Raw genomic sequence first — 22805 nt, forward strand, 5'->3', positions numbered from 1 at the left:
TTCCCATTACGACTAATGTAATGCATTCATTACTTTTGTAAAACATTTTCTATACACATATTCTCTTACCTTAAAACTAAGCCAATACATTGCTTAGAATATGATGTAACGATGCACAGGTTAGAGGTTTCATATATAAACAATTTACCAAGGCAAAATCAATGTATTCATATCAGGAATTATCATTATGTTATATAATATTTACATAAATAGCCTTATAAGTAATATTTACAACATAATACGAATGGATACTATGAAAATATATTATACGAATATTTACAATTATATACAAGTAGTTTAACTCTGCGTTGAGATGAGAACATGAAAATATTATTTTAGATTATCCATTGAACTAGTTTGGACAAAACATTTATATTAAGTAATTCTATAGTTTAGCGATACTACAAGGAACTTATAGGTTTGTACTTAGAATAAGAAATTATTCTAGCTGGTCAAGCAATAAATGTTTTGACGCAAAAAATAATCGTTTAAGCAGAACATCTCTACTATCCGTTTGATATCTATCAATGTTACAATTTACAAGTAACTAGTATATAACAACGAGTATATAAACTCTAATTCAAAGTTGGTATCAGCTTCGGTCTATTATTTTGAGCACGATTTCTGAAAATGTTTAACGGATCTAATTTTATAATAAAAATGCAATAATTCGGTTCAATTACTTCACTCATAAAGACACTCAGAAACAACTGTCGGAACGTTTTCAGGCGAAAGCACGGTAGTTTAACTTGCTACGTGATTCACATGTGTTGCACGTAAGGTTCAAATAATTAATACAGTACAGTAATAAAATGTCGTTTGCTAACTTAAAGTGCTTAATAGAGCTGTACTGAACGTATACAACATACATAAACCAAAATATCATTCTAAAATTAGAAAATCTCATATTGCAACTCAGTATTGCTGATGGGGTTAGACCAACTTCCTAAGTGTTTTGGCTGTAAATTCAAATTGGCTCCCAGAATTTTATGGGTCAATTGGATTTTATTTTATTTCAGAATCAAAGAGAAAACTTTGACACTAATAATGTAACATTTCAAATTTGTTTCTTTTTCCCAGTGAAAACAAATAGATTTGCTTGAACGGTAGAACCTTCAGTAAAACTGAATTTCTGCAATAAAACTTCTCATAAAATCCCTTCCTTAATTCATGCGTGACAAAACTGACCACACTCACTTATACTACCACAAATTTGAAATTTTAAAAACCATTAAAATTTTTTATAGACGTTAGAATCTTGGATGAAAATAAATGTGTAACCACTAAGTCTTAAGTAAATATTGTAAAACAACTTAAAGAATACAACTAGTAACCAGTAAAGTAGTTTCTAGTATTTTTTGACACATAGATTGACAGGTTATTCAGACACTGCTATTACTTGTAACAATAAATAGGTAACGTTTCTTCTTTATGTTATCATATAGTGAGAAATTAACTGCAACTTTCTAAAAGTGCATAGTAAGTAACCACGTTTAAGAATTCAATACTTGAACTTTCCGTACTACTTAACATGTGCATATAGTAGTAATGTGTAAATTCAAACAAATAAGATATCCATAATTCATACGTACTAAAACGCTATGTAAAATTACGACCAGTTGCAGTTTATAAAAAATATAAGGGCTACAGAAATAACTAGGAGAATTTGTTGCAAACAGGGAAATTGGTATGGTAATGTGTTAACGTCTTTTTTGAAATATATTTCATTGTTATTAATATACAAAATCCGTTTTTCTTGTTTTTTGGGCATAAAAATGTATGCTTAATTGTTCTAGGTACTAAATAACTATAAATAACACAATCAGAAGGAAGTAAAATATATTAGTATCAACGATATACTGTAATATTATTAGTATATTATTTACTTGTTTTGGATTATTAATATATGAACAAAGTTGTAATGAGTGTAAATAATTACATCAATGAATATTATTATGGGTGGTAAAAGTCAGCCAGGTGTGAACGATTTTGATTATATTTTTTATAATGAATTATTCTACGCAAGGAAATGAACTAGTATAATGAATACATTTAATGGCGCAAGTCATGAGCCATTCTTTAAATTAAGTAAATGTGATTATTTTCAAACTAAATACTGTTTAGTTTTACTTACAGTAAAAGTTTTACTGTTTACTTTTTAAATGAACCCACTTTTAGCCAAAAAATCAATGTTTTCTGGTATACGATTATAACGTGGCCGTAAACGTCATTGTATTGATTTAGACAGTCTTATAAATTTAACTAAATTTTCAATGTTTACAAATAAACTACAACTTATTCATAAAAGTCTTAACACATATAGGTATAATTTAACTGCAAATACTAAATTTGGAGATTTTTGTCATTGAAGTTGGTTATTTTTGAATAATAATACTTTACTCATTCGTTTACACCCCATTTCAAGCAATTGGTACTTCTCTTAACGACCGTTATAATTTACCTTGCTGCGGCCAAATGCCAAACTCAGCCTCGCTAAAAAGTCTTAAACCTCATTTTGATCGATTCCAATTTGGAAAGCAATACATTTTTCGGTGACTAGAGAACTAATTGCGTCAAATATAAATTTTTTGAATTAGGTTCATTTACCCATAGGATAAGATAAATTAACAGAAAGTACAAGTCAACAATAACCAGATTTTTACGAACATATTTATTTTAAACAAAGACAACCATTAAATGAACATAACTGTGCACCATTTTATTAATTGAAGGAACGTTTCAATACATACAGTCAATTATATATGACCTTTATTATAGCACCAATTACTAGATTAACAATTTAATTATAATTATTACTCGTGTGCTATTAGTAATAAATATGTAATTAATAATATGCGTAGTAATGAATATGAAAACTAGTGTTGACACTGCTAGAGAAACTTTGAAAATTGTAATGTTTGTATTTTCTCAGAAACGCGAGTGCGATAAAGTAAACAACACAATTATAATGATATTTTTATATGTCTAATACATACTTTATAGTTGCTTCCTACAATGTAAAGTAACGTTTTATAGGATAATTTGTGCAATTATTTATTCCATAGTTACATTTCATTCAGAATAGTGACTAAACGTTTTGTAATTTTAGTTAACCTACAAACCATTTATCACATGGTTAAGTTACTTTTTTAAACACTCATATTCTTTGTTCTCTATAAACCTAGTGTTCCAAACTTGTTTGACTAACGTTAGAATTTGGATCATTCGTTATATATAACAATTTCCCGAAAGAAAACAGTTTTTGAATAAATATTTCTTTGTTAGATATTTCTACCAATATGTGTTACTGTATAATTAAAAAACATATGTTTTTAATTTATTACACAGTATCATGTAGTCCAAAGGAATGTTCAATACTTTTCAATTATTAATAGTACGTTTATTTTTAGCGGAATGTAAATTATGTTTAATCAGAAGATGTTACATTTTTAACTAAATTTAATAATTAATTAAATATTGAACACTAATTTGCCTCTTCACCAAAAAGCGTTTGTAATTAAATAGACGTCGTGCATTGTAAATTGTGTTTTCATGGTTATATATGTCAATTTATTAAGTTATCTATCCTAAGGTTATGCCTAGCCAAAAAGAGTATAGATTTTGTGGTATTTCTTATACTCTTTTCCTTTGACACTTTTCCTTTGAAAATAACACCATTGTCCTCTCATTGAATATTTTAGGACAAACATTTTAAAAATTTTATTGGTAAATTTTGAATTGTTTATTGCACTGTTAAATTTAACAGAGTAGACAACATTCGCAGCAACTTATGTTTCAATATTACACACTTTATGCTTCTTAATTTTTCTTACCATCCAATAAGAGTCAATTAATGTTTTTATTTTTAATTTTGTAATACGAATGTGTAGTATCTCCTAACTATCCTAGACACATTATTAAATTTTGTATCCTTCATAGATGAGTAGGCATATTTTAAAATTTCGTTAATGAACATTGTTTGATTATTATTTGCAGAATATTCGATATTTCGTTATTCTTTCCGTTCAATATACCTTGAATTTCACAAAAAAGAATGGACCCATCCCATTTTCACAGATGTTGATTTGTATTCTTACTTATTCGTGCTTCGTTTTGTGCAATGATTATTGCTTGCGGTTGGAGGTTTGAATGTATTTAAAGTGCAGATAATGCTATTTTGTATACTATATTTTTTAATGTTAGTCTATTTTTTACGTGTGTTATTCTTATTTTGTACAGTTTATACATGATGGAGGTGTCAGAAATGTTCATATCAAGAGCAGTGTAATTTGCGAAATTGTGTAAGTTGTAAATTCCGAACCAATACAACTGCCATTGCTACATTTTGATAATTATTTACTTTGAATATCAGTGTATTCGAGCTAGTAAATTTTACTAATATTGGACCAGCAGTGCCTTCACATATTTCATTCAAAATGCAACTCCGTTCTGTATAAAATACTCAAAACTCATCAGTAAATGTCAACTTCAAAACTGTCTTTGATAGAAGTAGCTTAAAAGATCATAATAATCTCATTGATTACAAACACATCCCTGATTTAATAAATTTTAGAGCAAGCAGAAATAAATATTTCTGGAATATATAAGGTCCATCGTTGATTATTGAAATTAAACAAAATAAACATATTGATCATTTAATGAAATTACAATTTGTATTACTTACATAAAAATAGGTCTTCATAAAATTTTATTTCTCTTAACACTAAAAAAATCACTAAAGCTCAATTGAAACTATATACATTAATGAAAATGACTAGAAACATCGATAAACTAACACGATTACAAAGGTATTCAAATAATGATTCATGTAAACTTACTCTAAAAAGAAATAGTGATAATTTTCTCAAGGTGTTTGCAGTAGTTATTTTATACAAATAACTATTTTCATGTAAAAATTACTTATTAAAAATTATTAATATAAATTAACTAAATATAATTAAAACCGCACAAATTGTAATTATGAAGTTAAATAAAATTTATACCTTTTTAGGAAACCAGTTACTAGATTAAACGACACGTTGCATGCTACATATACGAGTAGTTTGAACATGGAATGAATCGTTTATATTGATACACTCGTATAAAAATATAAATAAATAGATCGTAAACAAGCAACAGTTAAAATCAATCTTTGGCATTTTATATGGACAGAATGATGATCCACTGAACTAAATCGTTTAAACAGCACATTAAGTGTCATTGTGTGCACTTAATCACCCAATAATACACCAGCAATGAGTAGATAATTATAGTTTGATTACTCGTGGCATAGATTGAACAGGGTCAGGATCCGTTACAGCGTTTAGTAGTTCCTCAAGCGGCCGCCGTGACGCGCTAGAGCAGAAGACTAGTAGTGGAGAGGATGCGGTGGTCCAACGACGCAATGAGGAATCCCTTCTAGAAATACTGGACCCTCGTTCCATCCCCTGTAACAAAACACATATATGTAAAAAAACCACGACCATCTTAAATGTAAACGATATTCAATAGTACGGTATATGTAATTGCTTTAGCAACGATCAACAGTTTATTATACAATATACTTTGCTGCGCACTACAGTGATTTCGAACGTAAAACATATATACCGAGTATCTGTTTCAGGTCTGCGTATATATCAACTATTTAGTACCACTAATGATACAGCGTGTGTCATATACGTTCTCAAAACGAGCGTGAGTAAACGAATTAACGTAGAGAAGTGAATAAACCGGGTAAAAAAAATAATTCATTGAGAACAGTTTTGTAATGTCTTTATAAGCTTTCAGGATGTGCAAAATCCGCATGTCTGGATTTGATTTTAGACATTTCCAAATGAAAACGTATGTACACAAATATAAAGGTCTTTGTATGACAAAAACAGTGGTAAAGCGATTGGGTGTTTCTCCCTGTAACGTATATAAGTAAAATATTATGCTATTTAAAAGACAAACCCAAAAAATAGAATTATAACAAAACGTATTTGTATAATTATTAATTATTAATAGTAGTCTATGATATTAACCAGACGAAGTAAGCGGAATAAGTAAACATATACGAGATGTTTGATATATAAGGTTATAGTCTCCAAATCAGTTAAAATCAATTCGGCTAATAATTGAGTTCTGTTCTCACAGCTGTGTCAACAACCTGAAAACTTATAGACATTTACACTCAGTTGTCCTCAAGAGTGTTAAAAATTAAAATCCGTCACAAATAATAATGGTATTTTTTTTAGTAAATATGTTGGTATTTTCAATTCAGTATTTTCCACTTTATATAACTCCCAGATTAGTTTATAATCCGAAATTGTTTGGGAAGATTATTCAAACACCTTGGAAATTTAATGGACAATTTTAAAAGTAACAACAGATGTAAATTAAATGCTTTAAACTTTAAAAACGTAGATATTTCAATTATTGCTTGTACAAAAAATGTATAGTTGAATGGAGGACATTTTGACTATCTTTTACTAGATTACGTCATAATATCCCTTGTATTTAACATTGTTACTAATAATACTCATTTTCAGACATTACGTATACTCATGTAATACAACGGCGCGGTAAAGTGTTCCGTCCACCTTTACAAATGCCGCGTAGAATTAGATAAACAAATTTTTAGATTTTAAATATTTAATTTCCGTTCCGTTCTGTGTTTATCTCGGTAAGTGTTAATTGGCGGACTAGTCTGCCTCGGGCCACGCGGGCCGGCTCGGCCCCGGCTGTATCCACTTAACTTGAAGATATCATTGAGGTCCGAGGCTACGCGATCATCTCGCAGTCAAGACGGCTGTAATTTACATACAACAATAAGGCTAACCTGTCTGTTATGCATTTAGGCAGCTCACTGCACAACAAATTGTACTCTGTATTATTTACTTACTTTAACTTATTAATTAACCGTATTAAACTCTAATAATTTACATGACCTGAGTATGTCCGCCCACGCAATACATAATCAACGTGTGCTGGGTAATTAAATTTCATGTTGAAACGTATTTATTGCGAAATACTACCATAGCTATGTGCCGTTATCGCTTAAAAAAAGGATGACCTCGATTATAAATCAAATAAACCAACTGCATACTCTTATATTTAGGTAAATATAGAGAGCTTTGTGTCTTATAAAACCATTAACGTTTTATATTTCTAAGGGTTATAGCTAAAATAACAGCTTTTTATATTAATTATCATTGGTAATTTAGGAAAGTTTTATTTATAAACCGCGTAATTTCTTGTATATACTAGTAACATATTATCAACGAAATAAATTACACATGTTGAAACCATCAATCTACAGCAACTGAAAACTGGTTGATTTACGGTAATAAGTATTTTGTACACGTAAAATAAAACAGAAAACTAAATTACAACGTGAAATCATCGTAACCCCAGAAAATTAATTGAGACTCCAATACAAAGGATGTAAGCTATACAATTGTTATTTACAGAAAAATTATGACAAATACACCGGTTTAAATCATTATGTGTCTATGATCAATCATTTATTGTTTTATACATAAGTGTTAGAACAAATAAATCAAGCAAGTTAACTTTTACCCATGATCAAAATGGTCCGGTAGCTATTCGATTTTACTAAGTATCATGAAGGTGACATTAGGACTTAGTTACAATTTCTAATTGACCAACTAATAATTGTTTTCTGAGTCACCATTCAATATTCATAGTGCTTCTTACAGTATGTAAGACATCTAGTATACCTTATCTAATAAAGGCCTATATTATACAAAAAGTAATCATTAGATGTCTTTAAAATACAGATTATTTTTAACAGCAAGCCGAATGAGAAAAATTATTTTTTTGTAGTGAAAATGATTTTACTAGAAAATCAACTTGGTTGCTATAAGACTATCTAATTATGCAATCAGTAGAATTCAGATCAAAATATATAATCTCATTGGGATTTTGACAGAAAACACGTACTTCTAATGCAAATTGTACTGTAAATCTGGGTTTTATTCAAATCTTTCTCGTTATTACAATTTTCATTCTGCATGCAATTCTAACACAAACTTTCTTGCAATGTCCTAAATTCGATTTCCAATATATACTCTATTTGTTGACCTCTGTAAAATTGACCAAACTAAAAGAAAGATACAAAATATAAAATCAAATCAGATTACACTGGGAACGTCTATGATATTAGGAATTGATGGTTGGTAGAAGAAATCAGTAACCATCAGTTAACAGAAACATCCACCAATAACAAATCGAGTATCATGTTTTCAAGACGGTCAGTAGTGTCCGCTTCATTTAAGCACCGGACGTTAAACAATTGGCGTCAATTGAGAGCAGGGAGCAGGTCGAGAATGAGACGTGGGGAGCGGGAATATGACTGTGATATAGCTTGTTAACATTATAATCCTACGATGGCTACTCGTACTACGTGTCCCACTTTGTCTAGTTTTCGACCATCATACATTGCTGATACAGCTTTCAACGACAAGAGCTACGACTTCATCTGTCCTTTCTCCCACCATGAACCAAGTTCTGAATGTACTGAATTCAGACAGAATCGGTCCAGTTTCTAGCATCCAGTTGCATTACCATCCCTCAGGGAACGACGCAAGTGTGTGTGTGTGTGTGTGTGTGTGTGTGTGATGAATAAAATGCTCTCCCATCTCCACATCACTCAAAATTCTCTCGAAGTTCTCCTTGTTTCAGTTCTCCAGATGTAAGGTGGGTTAGAACATTTTCAGGGAGCCCCAAACGTCAAAGTGGCCCGACGAGCCGGGTGAACCCTATATTTCAGATGCTGTAGCCTGTTATCAGACGTCCTGTGATAATATCCTGCTGTACACCCACAACCAGTCTTGGCGCCGAGTACTGTCTGGGCCTGCCGGCACGTTTACAATGATGACCACCGCAGATAACAAGCCTTTTGTGCCCCGCTCACCTGGACTTACAGTTCCCGCCTTGGCGCGCTGCCGCTTTGATGGGGCTGCTTCCCCACCTAACGCCTAATCCTACAACACATCGAACTACGTCGGTTCTGAAAACGTTCCTTAGTCAACAGGAAGTATTATTTAGTAGTAAATTGTTGTTTTAAAGTGAAACAAGTCTAATTCACCTCAGTATATAAGAAAATATACCTTTAAAATTAACCAGAAAAGAAATAATTAACCTTCTGTTATTGAACAGGATACTAGCCAAATGCTTCTGAACATTTATTTAAGTCCTTCTTCTTTAGTACTCATCTCAATTAAATATTGCTCTAGAATGTTATAAATTTAATGTAATCACATATAGTAAAGGATTTTTTTTACACGATTAAATCCAGATTCTCCCATAAACCACAGTCTTAGAATGCTATTGTACCCCATGAAATGCCTAATTTAGTTTATCTATGTATTTAAATTCATATCAGTATGTGAAAATTTAAATTCTATTTTCTAAAAAGTACATAATACTGTAGCATTGAAGAAGACCTTCCCACAACAAATTGGCAAGGTCTGGCCAGTCCCGCGGCCATAGCCTGTCAACAGCCCCAGCAGAAGGCGCTGAACGAACATCTGTTTCCCGCCCATTGTTTCATGAGGGACACGCCTGCCTCGGCTACCGTCCAGCTGAGATTGGCGGGAAACTGGCATTTTTTAACGGTTGTTTTCATTTCAAATTTGAAACAGACATGAAATTTGTTCTGAAACAATCTTTGTTATCGATCTGTAAACTGGTTTCAACTACTGACAAGTTTTATGATTAGGACAGAGTTGATTTTCTATTTCATGCTAATGTAGGTTACAGTGAATGGCTGTTGATTGTTCCAGAACAGATGTTTGACCCGGGCCTCTACTGCCTAAATAGTAAGACTAGAAAATGGCCTTGCCAATCTCAGTAGAGTATTTTGTCAAAATAATATTTGTCACATAATGAAGTACACACATTCGTAACAAGAATATGTGTAGCTATTAAGCTATTATCATATTCATAATTCATAGACAATTCTCTTGTTTCATAGATTTGGGATACAGTAATAAAAACTGTACCTACATTCCTGTTATGTGTATATAAAAAAAATACTAGATTCACTGTTCTACCTACCATGGGCTGCGTTATTATTTCTAAGCATTCTAGTATTCATCTACACAGTAATTGACTATTAAGTGGAAAAATAAGATATAAAAGTACATTTTTAAATCTAACATATTTATAGATGTAAAAATTTATTTAATTGCATCAATTCTTTTAATCACTCTGATAATATTTTAAGCGATTATTTAAAACTAAAGTGTTCTTTGTTGTGTATAACATGATTGTATTTGATTATTTGTGACTATAAAACCACGAATAAAAATAAAATGTAAATGAAAAATGGCCTAATCAAACATTGCTATTGAGTACGGAGTGTCAAATGTTGACTTCTGATTTATTTATATATATAATTAAAATAACACGCAAAGCAATAGACGTTTTAGTTTTTACAATATTTTTCCAAAATCGTTACATTTATTCAATATTGAAACATGAACTACTATATATTACCGTTCGACATTTGCACCAAAAGGGAGAGAGAGATCGATTTTGAATGATTATTAATGTATATTACAGAGTTAATTATGCTAGTATTTCTTTCCCCCCCCCCCCCGGTGCCTTTATACCAGTGATTTCACTAGGAGAATGACTCATGGTGCACGGTTCGGTGATCTTGTCAGCTACATCTGGCAGGCAGTGGAGTACCCGCTGCCCGCTACCCGCTACCCGCTACCCCTGTGTGGGCCACCCTCACACCCCACCCATGTAATGGTTATATGACTGTGGCCTCAGCTTCACGGCTGGCAGACTCATATATGATGGATCACTACGGGTAATGCCAACATTTATTGAATGTGGGGCACTTCCCCGGTCACAGTACCCTCTAGTTAGCCACCATCTGCCTCTTCCCCTCCCCCACACCCAACACTCACTGCTCGCGTGCGTGTGTCCACTTCCATCGCCTGGAATAATTAATTGTTCTCATTTCACCTATCGCTGCTAATTTTCCATCCCATTTATCAGTATGGTTTGCTCTCACGTATGCTTGTATTGTATTTTTCCAAAATGTAATTCGTTCCTGCAAACTTAATTTAAAACACATTTATATTGGACTTTTAATAGACTCAGTTAAAAACTAAATCGATCAACCTTTTACTGTTCATAAAATGTCTTATTTCATTTAAAACACAATACCCATCATTTCTTACATCAGCAATAGTTTTAGAATTAGTTTTACTAATAGTCCAATGGCATTAAACAGTAGGCTAAGTTACATCAAAATTGCAACACATTTTAAATTTGCTATCGCGATAATCTGAAAATATTACATATATAACGACGCAATATTAGTTTTTGTTTGTTTATAACGTATAATGTTCATTTCTATTTCTTATTCGGTTCCAAAAATTATGTTTTATGTGTAGAGATAATCGTAGAAATTTTAAATTTCGAACTGAGAACATATAGAGGCATAAAGCGAGCACTTTGAACTTCTTCATTAGCAGAAAAACAAAAATATTGTAGTACATAAGTATATTCTTTAATCCATCAAGACAAAGTACTCATTAAAGGAATTTGTGTAATTTTTTTTTGACGTGACAACGTCTTAAATTAGGTTGCGGCTCGGAGTCACTCATGAAAAAGTGTAACGCCCGGTAACGTTACGATGCCCGTCCAGTGGGTCCGCCGCACGGGATCCGCACGGGATAAAGCAGATAACTATGTTTATTCGTGAAAATGTGGAGTGCTTAGATTCGTCATTTACAACAACTACAACAATAAAGGTAAATAATTGTACACTGATATTTCATTATCGTAAACTATGATTGATTGATTAATTGATAGATTGACACAAAAGTTGAGAAACTGAGTTTATAGGTTATGTCATACTATTGACAAATGTTGATAGTGTTAAGTAAATTATTAGTTTAAATCACTCTGCAATCAATCGTAATTCAGTCGATTGAGAAGAAACAGCGCGTATTGCTAGTCAAACATTTAAAATAACAAATTATAACCTCTAACCTGTCATAACAGTGTGACCAAACAAACGAACTAAACCGACCAATCACCACACGCGGAGTTAGAATTTAACTGTGTTTAGCAAGAATTCAAATTCCAATTTTAGTAAATGTTTTATTCAACTTTACCATTTACAATAACAAATTTTAATTAATTTCAAATTATGTACAATGTTTTAGTAAACAAAATATATTTCTACAGTTAAAATTTGTGCAATTCTTATTTTCATTCAATTTCTTGTTCCTATTGTGCAATTTAATAATATTCATATCAATAAATATTCTACCGAGAAAAAGACGTTGTCACGTAAAATCTTCGCCCGTAAAACCGACTTTACAGGCAACCATAATTTTTTTTTTTTAACTGTTATGCTATTATCTTTTATTTATTTAAACATCATGGCTTTAATACTTTCAGAATTATAAATTTTGCCCTTGTATTACAGTTCGTCATACACAAAAGTAAAGAGGTTACATAGCACTAATTATATTATTATAAAAGGTGTATAGTGTGTACTACTTTAGCTAATAACTGATTACTAAAGTTTGCCTATCTTGTAATTTCATCGTACTTTTGAGGACATTTCTTAGAAAAGAAATAAATCCAATAGTTAAGTCACAGTATTCCCTTATTTCTCATTATCTGTGAAAAGCGAATGTCTTCGTTACATCAGCTGAGGTACGTTACTATAATTTTACATACGCTACAGAAAATTATGAAAAGTGCTGTAATTTCTGTAACTGTAGAATCAGTCTAATTTTGCTTCCAAACTATATTGTTGTAACCAAACAAAATTTTTATTTTAGCTACGAATTAAGAAAATATTTACTTAAGAAAGTGGGATGGGTCCAGGTATTTCCTTGAAAATGTTGAGAGTTGGTAATTAAGTAAGCATTTGTTATTATTATCTAACTATATTGTCCTTATATCGCTCTGATTACAGACTACAAAACCTGGGGTTATAAGGTAAACCCCAAAAGGCTATAATTTTCTATAAAAATTATAAAGACGGCGGTGAAAACTTATAACTTTGGCTATAGTTAATTCTACTTTTAATTTTAAAAAGTCTCTAGGCTTTAAAGTTTCCATGCGGCCAAAATGTGTAACTAGCTATAACAATATACAGAACAGCTATAACAAAGTGACCAGAACTAAAAACCTTCTTCCAAATATATCTGCCAATGATCTCTGGCATTTTAGTAATCTTTGTTCAAGTAATATTCGAGATACAAATCTATTATCCTTTTTGGAGGAATAAAGTTATCAAACATGGACTGGCAAATGGAGAGTATAAATTCACCCGATGATTTTTTAATTAGTACCACATATTAAATACGTAAGAACACTTAATCAAATATTATGCGTATTCTTATCAATAAAACTCTCTAGAAGTAACATGATATCTTAGTAAGCACGTATGCATATGTCGGATATGAAGATATGGGGTTTTTTCAATAACACTACTAATGTTCACTACTAGGCTTCAATGTATCTACCTTCCTGAAAGGAAACAACGATATTCCTTAATTTCATAAGAAGACTTAGCAAAATGCAGGGAGCATTTACTTCAAATTAACGTTACCATTTCACATTACTTTAGGATTAACAATGCCGCTAACGTGGAACATTACATGGATGTAAGCTACTGTACCATTAGCGTGATGTTATATTAGGGATAATCTCCAACGATATACAGTTGACGAAGTCTCCTATATTACGGCTGTCAACCTGAATCAATTACTGTATTGGCAATAGATTAATCTACCACAGACATGGAATATTACTTGTAATGTACGGAGACCTGATATTAGTTTTAGGATTATATTCAGCGATATGCCGTTGACTAAGTAAAGTGACTTATATTACTGTTGTTAACATGATTCATTTATTACATAGGCAATATGTTAGTCTACTATTGACATGGATCATTACTTGCAATGAACAGATACCAATAGTGTCCTATTATTTTTGGGATAATCAGCAGCGATATGATGTTAACGGAGTACAGATGCCTATATCAAGGCTGTCAACCAGCTTCAATTACAGAACTAACAATATATTAACCATACTATTAACGTGCATCATAAAATACAATGTACCGAGATCAATAGTGTCCTATTATTTTTAGGATAATCTCCAGCCATATGATGTTAACGGAGTACAGATGCCTATATCAAGGCTGTCAACCAGCTTCAATTACAGAACTGACAATATATTAACCATACTATTAACGTGCATCATAAAATACAATGTACCAAGATCAATAGTGTCCTATTATTTTTAGGATAATCTCCAGCCATATGATGTTAACGGAGTACAGATGCCTATATCAAGGCTGTCAACCAGCTTCAATTACAGAACTGACAATATATTAACCATACTATTAACGTGCATCATAAAATACAATGTACCAAGATCAATAGTGTCCTATTATTTTTAGGATAATCTCCAGCGATATGATGTTAACGGAGTACAGATGCCTATATCAAGGCTGTCAACCAGATTCAATTACAGAACTGACAATATATTAACCATTCTATTAACGTGCATCATAAAATACAATGTACCGAGATCAATAGTGTCCTATTATTTTTGGGATAATCTCCAGCGATATGATGTTAACGGAGTACAGATGCCTATATCAAGGCTGTCAACCAGCTTCAATTACAGAACTGACAATATATTAACCATACTATTAACGTGCATCATAAAATACAATGTACCAAGATCAATAGTGTCCTATTATTTTTAGGATAATCTCCAGCGATATGATGTTAACGGAGTACAGATGCCTATATCAAGGCTGTCAACCAGCTTCAATTACGGAACTGACAATATATTAACCATACTATTAACGTGCATCAAAAATACAATGTACCGAGATCAATAGTGTCCTATTAGTTTTGGGATAATCTCCAGCGATATGATGTTAACGGAGTACAGATGCCTATATCAAGGCTTCAATTACAGAATTGACAATATATTAACCATACTATTAACGTGCATCATAAAATACAATGTACCGAGATCAATAGTGTCCTATTATTTTTGGGATAATCTCCAGCGATATGGTGTTAACGGAGTACAGATGCCTATATCAAGGCTGTCAACCAGCTTCAATTACAGAACTGACAATATATTAACCATACTATTAACGTGCATCATAAAATACAATGTACCGAGATCAATAGTGTCCTATTAGTTTTGGGATAATCTCCAGCGATATGATGTTAACGGAGTACAGATGCCTATATCAAGGCTTCAATTACAGAATTGACAATATATTAACCATACTATTAACGTGCATCATAAAATACAATGTACCGAAATCAATAGTGTCCTGTTAGTTTTGGGATAATCTCCAGCGATATGATGTTAACGGAGTACAGATGCCTATATCAAGGCTTCAATTACAGAATTGACAATATATTAACCATAATATTAACGTGCATCATAAAATACAATGTACCGAGATCAATAGTGTCCTATTAGTTTTGGAATTTATAATCTCCAGCGATATGATGTTAACGGAGTACAAAGGCCTATATCAAGGCTGTCAACTAGCTTCAATTATAGAACTGACATTAGATTAATCATACCATTGACTTGGATCATAAAATGTAATGTACCCAGACCAATAGTGTGATATTAGTTTTGAGATAATCTCCAGCGCTATGCAGCTGATGAAGTGAAGTAGCCTGTATTACAGTTGTCAACCTGCTTCAATTAGTATATTGACTATAGATTAACCATACCGCTGACAGCATAGCTTTTACCACAATAGCCGCAGTAATCAAATACTCTTTATTTATTGAACTTTGATAAATGTAAAGCTGTAATTTGTACCACCTAGGTTATTGAAAAGCTTTTTACCGAAAGCCGTTCTGATTGTATTTGTGTTTGTTTGGTTATAAAACCCTTTTGTATGAAGACTGCACATTTATTGATAAACTATAAAGTTTTAAATAAATATTTACTCACATGACAGAAATATAAATATTTATTACAGATTCACACATTTTAGCGATGAAGTCGAAAAAGCTTACTGTAATTGGAATCATGAAATAAGGTAATTTAAGTACACATTACTTGTGTGTATATGACGATTTTCTATGTTATATTATAGAAAGGTCGTTAAAAAGTTTACGTTAACAGTCCTATTATGACATCAACAACGTATAACGTAAAATTGATGTCACGAGCCTTGTTGAATCTGCAATCTTCAACAAGATAGTTTATAGTGCATAGAATGATAGTTGTCAACTTAAAATACCAATTATGTTCAACAAATCATGTCCGTTGAAGTAATAAATATTGGTCAGACATTTGCTGCCAAAACTTGTGTATATTAATTAACCATAATTTGGAAAAACTCAAAGCTGTACAGAAAGATAAAATAAATAACCTGTGTTAAATGACAATAGAAAATTAAATTATATTTTATTAACAGGTCATCTGGGCACAAATGTATATAGTTTGTTTTAAAGTAATACGTGTGTAAGCCCCTAACAAACATAATTCAGAGGGTTACATTCTTTCAAATGTGCAATACAAGAATCTATGATGTTAAAAGATAGTTTGCAGTACTGTTACATATTTACAAAGTCATACTTTTAACAGTGTTTATAAGGTATTCACATAATATATGTAGTAAATTACCTCATAAAAGTTCAAACAGCTATCGTATGGCATTTAATTAAAGTGACATTACGTTTTAATTGATTAAAATTACATTACTGAATTCACAACCTCCGATAACTGTATGTAGATTAACTCCAAGCTAGCAAGGATAATGTAAACTTGGAGAGGGACGTAATAAAATAATTAATTTTGGAATTTGCTAATTTATCATTAGAGAGCTACTTTTGTGAAATTTCAATTTACGATAATTTGATTACAGAATGCATATTGAATTTCTTTTAATTACACTTATTCTCAAGATGCCAGATCTTACAATGATTCAGATTCACCTCAAATTACATATTTTACCCCTTAAAAATACCAATTATGTTCAACAAATCATGTCCGTTGAAGTAATAAATATTGGTCAGACATTTGCTGCCAAAACTTGTGTATATTAATTAACCATAATTTGGAAAAACTCAAAGCTGTACAGAAAGATAAAATAAATAACCTGTGTTAAATGACAATAGAAAATTAAATTATATTTTATTAACAGGTCATCTGGGCACAAATGTATATAGTTTGTTTTAAAGTAATACGTGTGTAAGCCCCTAACAAACATAATTCAGAGGGTTACATTCTTTCAAATGTGCAATACAAGAATCTATGATGTTAAAAGATAGTTTGCAGTACTGTTACATATTTACAAAGTCATACTTTTAACAGTGTTTATAAGGTATTCACATAATATATGTAGTAAATTACCTCATAAAAGTTCAAACAGCTATCGTATGGCATTTAATTAAAGTGACATTACGTTTTAATTGATTAAAATTACATTACTGAATTCACAACCTCCGATAACTGTATGTAGATTAACTCCAAGCTAGCAAGGATAATGTAAACTTGGAGAGGGACGTAATAAAATAATTAATTTTGGAATTTGCTAATTTATCATTAGAGAGCTACTTTTGTGAAATTTCAATTTACGATAATTTGATTACAGAATGCATATTGAATTTCTTTTAATTACACTTATTCTCAAGATGCCAGATCTTACAATGATTCAGATTCACCTCAAATGACATATTTTACCCCTTAAAAATTTTAGCGTTGAAAGTGTATTAGCCATAACAATGTTAGAAATCAAATATTCAGTTACTTAGTAAATGGAGTTTAATTTTTAATAAATAATTAAACTTTATTAAGTCTCTCAATACTTTTTTCAAAATCGTTTGTTTAATTTTGCGTATAGTTGAACAGTGCTTGCCTGCATATATTTCGTACTCAATCACAAATTGCTAGACAGTACTTATAGAATTAGCCAAGATCAATACATTTTCGAAGAATTTCATTGGGTTATTAGCAACTGTTTTTCCCCCAGCATAATCTGTAGAACTCGTCGGATGGGAAATTTAAACAAATCTTCCAGCCATTAGTCTGGCGTGGCCTTGACACAGCCCAGTGATATTGTAGTGTGCAAGGGACACAAGGGCGTGTAGGGCTCCTGCAGAGCTGCACAGTAGGGAGCCCCTCAGCCCTTACAAGAACTATTGTTCACCTATATAGCCCCGCATTGCGCATACAACTGTATTCACAGACATTTCTTCAGTCCAAGAAACAAACTGAAGTTCCAATATATTTTTTTAATTGTTTACTGTAGATTACATATTAAAGAATAAACACGACTAGTGCCCTTGATAGTGTATCTTGCTACGGTTATAGTGCGATGATGTCACATATTTTTAAAAATTTTAAAATCACTCTTCTTTGTAGTTGGATTATCTAAGAAAGCTTTGTACAGTATCATTGCATGGATAATTTTAAGCAATTCTCTTTATGAATAAAACTTGTAAGGATTGAAGTTTGTAAAAAAATTACTTATTTACATAATAAAACCTCGCATTTAAAAATCTAAAAGTCTGATTACAAATTATTTTCATTTTGCACGATATTGCTTTATTTTGTATTTCAAAAGGACACTATCTTTATTTTAACATTCATATTATTTTTGCTAAGAAGAAATCGGTAGGTTTCATGAAATAGTCACAACACATGTCCTGTTTTCACTGTCATTGCTTTTTGTTCCAATAAAAGCAATGACCTCCACGTCGATTTTCCCGATGGAAATGAAGGGGTCCTTAAATCTTGGAATCGAACATTTGAAAAAGTAAGGAGCAGTTTAAAGCAGAGAAGCTGCGTATAACAGCATTCTGAGAAATACTGGGGCTCAACACTTTGGAAAATATGACAGGTGATATTGCGATCGCATAGGTGGGGAGCGATCAACTGTATTACTCGCGGAGTGAACCACATATCTGTGAGGTTGGCACTCTACTCCACCGCTTCATATATAGTAAATGTCTTTCACTTTTCGGTTCAAGGTTCAATGTGATATTTAATGCAAGTCACAGTAATAAATCACTAAATTTATGAATAATAAAAAGAGGCCCTGTTTATTTCTATTATTCACCCTAAGTGCCTCATTATTGAACAAATTTCTGTTATTTCTATGAAGATGCTTTAATAATGGCACCGCATCATTTTTACATTTAAAATCAATGTAGTTAGCATTTTTAATGTACAGTTATTAGGATGTTTAATAGTGTATTTCTTACTAGAGAAGGTCCTGTAAACTACAAATCCCAAAAATAATGTTTTTATTGTACTGCAAAAAACAACTGTTTTTTATACTTAAGTTAGTCCATAAAGTGATTGTTTTTCATTACCTTATAACACGATCTGAAAACTCTGCTGACGCACGTTTCAAGTTTTTTCTGTGCGCTAACCTCAAACTTTGTTATTGTTTCAGTAGATGTAAATAGAAGACACAAATGTTTTTCATATGAAAACTTGACAATATTTCTATGTTGAGTTAGTCTGAAACGTTCAAGTTTAATTTTGTTTCCTGTATGACAAAAATAGTTCACAACACGGAGAAAATTAAATTGTCTTGGCTTCGCCTCGTTCGTAAAACACAATTGCGTACAAAAAACAACCAATTTTTCCCCTAGCGATAAAAATTAAAAATGTTGTTATTATTATACGTATGTTTACTTGCCCACATTCTCTGAAAATCGTTGCTTTAAAGTTGTACTAAGGTCATATTTTGTTTCCGCAAATATTTACGTTTCGAAGATGCATTTCATGGACAGCATGTTCCATGTTATATAAATACTAAGTGTATTGATATAAGTACAAATTTGTAAAATAAGTTAACTCTTATTTTGATTATTAAAATTAAAAGAGATCTCTTGTAACGGATTACAATATAATTGAAGTAAACTGTGTATTTAACTATATTTCAAAGTATTGCTAAGACATTCCGAGTGGTAAACTGAGGATTTTAAATAAATCTACTTTGAAACATCACTTGCGATCATCCTCAGTATGTTGAACACGAAGTATGGTTATTACCAAATCCGGTCGCTTCTGTTTAACGTACAAAATATTACGATACCGCCATATATTTTGTTCTGTTAACAATGTATACGAGAATGTGTAGAATTATTTTCAATAAAATTGAAGTAAACTGTGTATTTAACTATATTTCAAAGTATCGCTAAGACATTCCGAGTGGTAAACTGAGGATTTTAAATAAATCTACTTTGAAATATCACTTGCGATCATCCTCAGTATGTTGAACACGAAGTATGGTTATTACCAAATCCGGTCGCTTCTGTTTAACGTACAAAATATTACGATACCGCCATCGGTGTTGTTAATAATGTATACGAGAATGTGTAGGATTATTTTTAAATTTATCTTACTGGTTTAAGGCCCAAGGCTCAACATTTACATGTATATCTCTACAACTCACTCAGTCGCTCACTAAATTGTTTAACACATGAACACAGAGTATAATTTCACTTCCATCAAACCAGTGATTTGTGCAAATTAGAGGAGTTCTTCAAAATAATTCATGATACTGTGTTTTTACAATTTGTAGACTATGGTTACAGTATAGTACTTACTACACTTTACGCAAGTATTAAAAATCTTGTACATATGTTAAGTTTAGAATATAACTTTACTACAAATCAATAAGATTTTGTTAGATAAAATTCATAAAATAGATGTTAACAGTTCAATTATACGATGTATAGGTACTCAATACTCATAGAATGAACATATTCAATTCAATAAATAATTGAACTCACTGGCATAGTAAAAAGCTATAATTTCCAACATATATGTATTTTTTATTTATGTACTTTTTGCGAAAAGAAACTACGAAAGAAATTAGTGTAATTCGCATTTAAATTATTCACAAAGAGTTATAACTCTTTAGAATTGTTTCTGCACTGTTTATCCACTGTTGAGGATATTTTATTTATACTACGGAGTGTAATTTTAACTTAAAGTATAGTCATGAATGCAGATTAAAATTAACTACATATATTTGATGATAGATTAAGTGTACTAGTGATACTATTGTTTATCTTTGCACTATAGCGCGCAATGAGTATCAAGAATAATCCACAACAAACAGAGACGGTGTAGGCCAAACATAGAGAGATATCATTAAACCAAATAGTCTACTATTTCCATAATAATAATAGTACTATTTCCATAATAACGTTGCGTCATGGAAATTTCGCTATATTTGGAACTGGAATTCTAAGCGGATTTTCATTGAAGCATTTAATAAAAATGGTTGTACCTAAATTGCAATTGGATCTGGTCAAGATAAAGTTTAATCAGTAAGTTCAATGTAATGTCTTATACTAGCGTTTATATGGTTGACTATTCGTATACTTAGTACATGACACCTCCGTTGGATATTTATTGACATTTCTTACATGTAGTTTATTTAATAGTCCAATAAACTAATTTCTTATGGTGTGAATCAAATTTTAACTCGTCAAATGGATGGTAATATTTTAATAAAATGGAAATGCATGATGTGAAAAATATTTATTAAGTTTTAAGAACCTACAATTGTTTCTAGGCATGAACTATTTCGACAATTTCTCTGAGAGGCTATTGCCATAAAAGATTTGATTGTACATATTATTTTATAGAAAGAATTAGGACATCCACAGTAATAAAGTCATGTTATTCTCCATGCTATCTCCTTATCTCTCACCCCTTTATTGCCGCTACCATTTCAGTTTTCCGCTTTAAATCCTTAGTGATAGGAGCCCAGTAATAATAATAAAGCAGAATGATAACTGCGCGTTCATGTTCCTCCCTGGCCATAAAATAAAGCAAATGTCAAGGGAGCGGAGGGCTGTCGCTCTTGGTTGGCAGGAGTGACGTTTAATTGAGTTTATAATGAACAACCTGCTGTGATTCATCGAGCACAGTAATCATGCCAATGATCTATTGTGCCCCAAGTCTACCGACTTATAGTTATTTGTTTTACTTAATGCATTGGAGAAATATATGGATTTTCAGTTCTTAATTTTAAAGCAGTGCACATTTTTGACTGAAGTTACAATTGATTGGAAAATCAATATCCCCTTTCCATTCAGAATGCTTCGTAGATGCATGAACTATAACTTTTTATTTATCTTGGAATCACGTGATCTTTCGGATGGTTCTTGACGCTTAGAACTCTTCTTTGCTCGATGATATTGTGCTCCAAGGTTGTTTAAGTCAGACCCAGTATCTTAACCTATAATTACCTCAGAAACATGTAGAATGTGGGGTAGTTGTTTCCACTTACAGTAGATCTCGTCTGCACTTCTTGTCATTACACAACTCTTCTGTACTCGATAATATTTGCTCTAAGGCATTGGAATTCAGATCCAGTATCTGTTAACCTGTAATTTACCTTGGAAACCACCGGAACTATGATGTGGTTCTTGCACTTAAAACTCGTCTATACTCGATAATATTGTGTACCAAGGTACTGGAATCCAGATGCAGCCTCTGTTATATCCTGTAATTTACATTGAAATCGTGTTAACTATGAGATATATCTTGAAACAGATCCGTTCTGAAGTCAATGGTACTGTTCTCCACAGGAGGGAAGTTCTGGTTGAGCGTCTGTTATAAGCTCTAATCTACCTAGTTTATGTGCATGTGAGTTTCCCTGACGTTTATATACTAGGTCAATTCTTTTTAATAACGATTCCTTATTGAATGTATTGAAAATATAAAAATGTATTCCTATTTGAATTGTAATTTTTTAATTCTAAATTGCGTCAGTTTTACTAACA

The 22805-nt window shown here is 31.6% G+C and overlaps 1 protein-coding gene across 1 annotated transcript in view; it reads right to left on the reverse strand.

Annotated features, from left to right (window-relative positions):
- Positions 1–2162: 2162 nt before the first annotated feature.
- LOC124359846 (toll-like receptor 6) overlaps positions 2163–22805 on the reverse strand; it is a 39809-nt gene continuing 19166 nt past the window's right edge. The window contains exon 2 of the mRNA XM_046812931.1: positions 2163–5447. The gene's annotated coding sequence lies outside the window, so the exon portion shown is untranslated. The remainder of the gene's footprint in view (positions 5448–22805) is intronic.

The sequence above is a fragment of the Homalodisca vitripennis genome, chromosome 4 (genome assembly GCF_021130785.1).
Source record: "Homalodisca vitripennis isolate AUS2020 chromosome 4, UT_GWSS_2.1, whole genome shotgun sequence".
NCBI classification, from domain to species: domain Eukaryota; kingdom Metazoa; phylum Arthropoda; class Insecta; order Hemiptera; family Cicadellidae; genus Homalodisca; species Homalodisca vitripennis.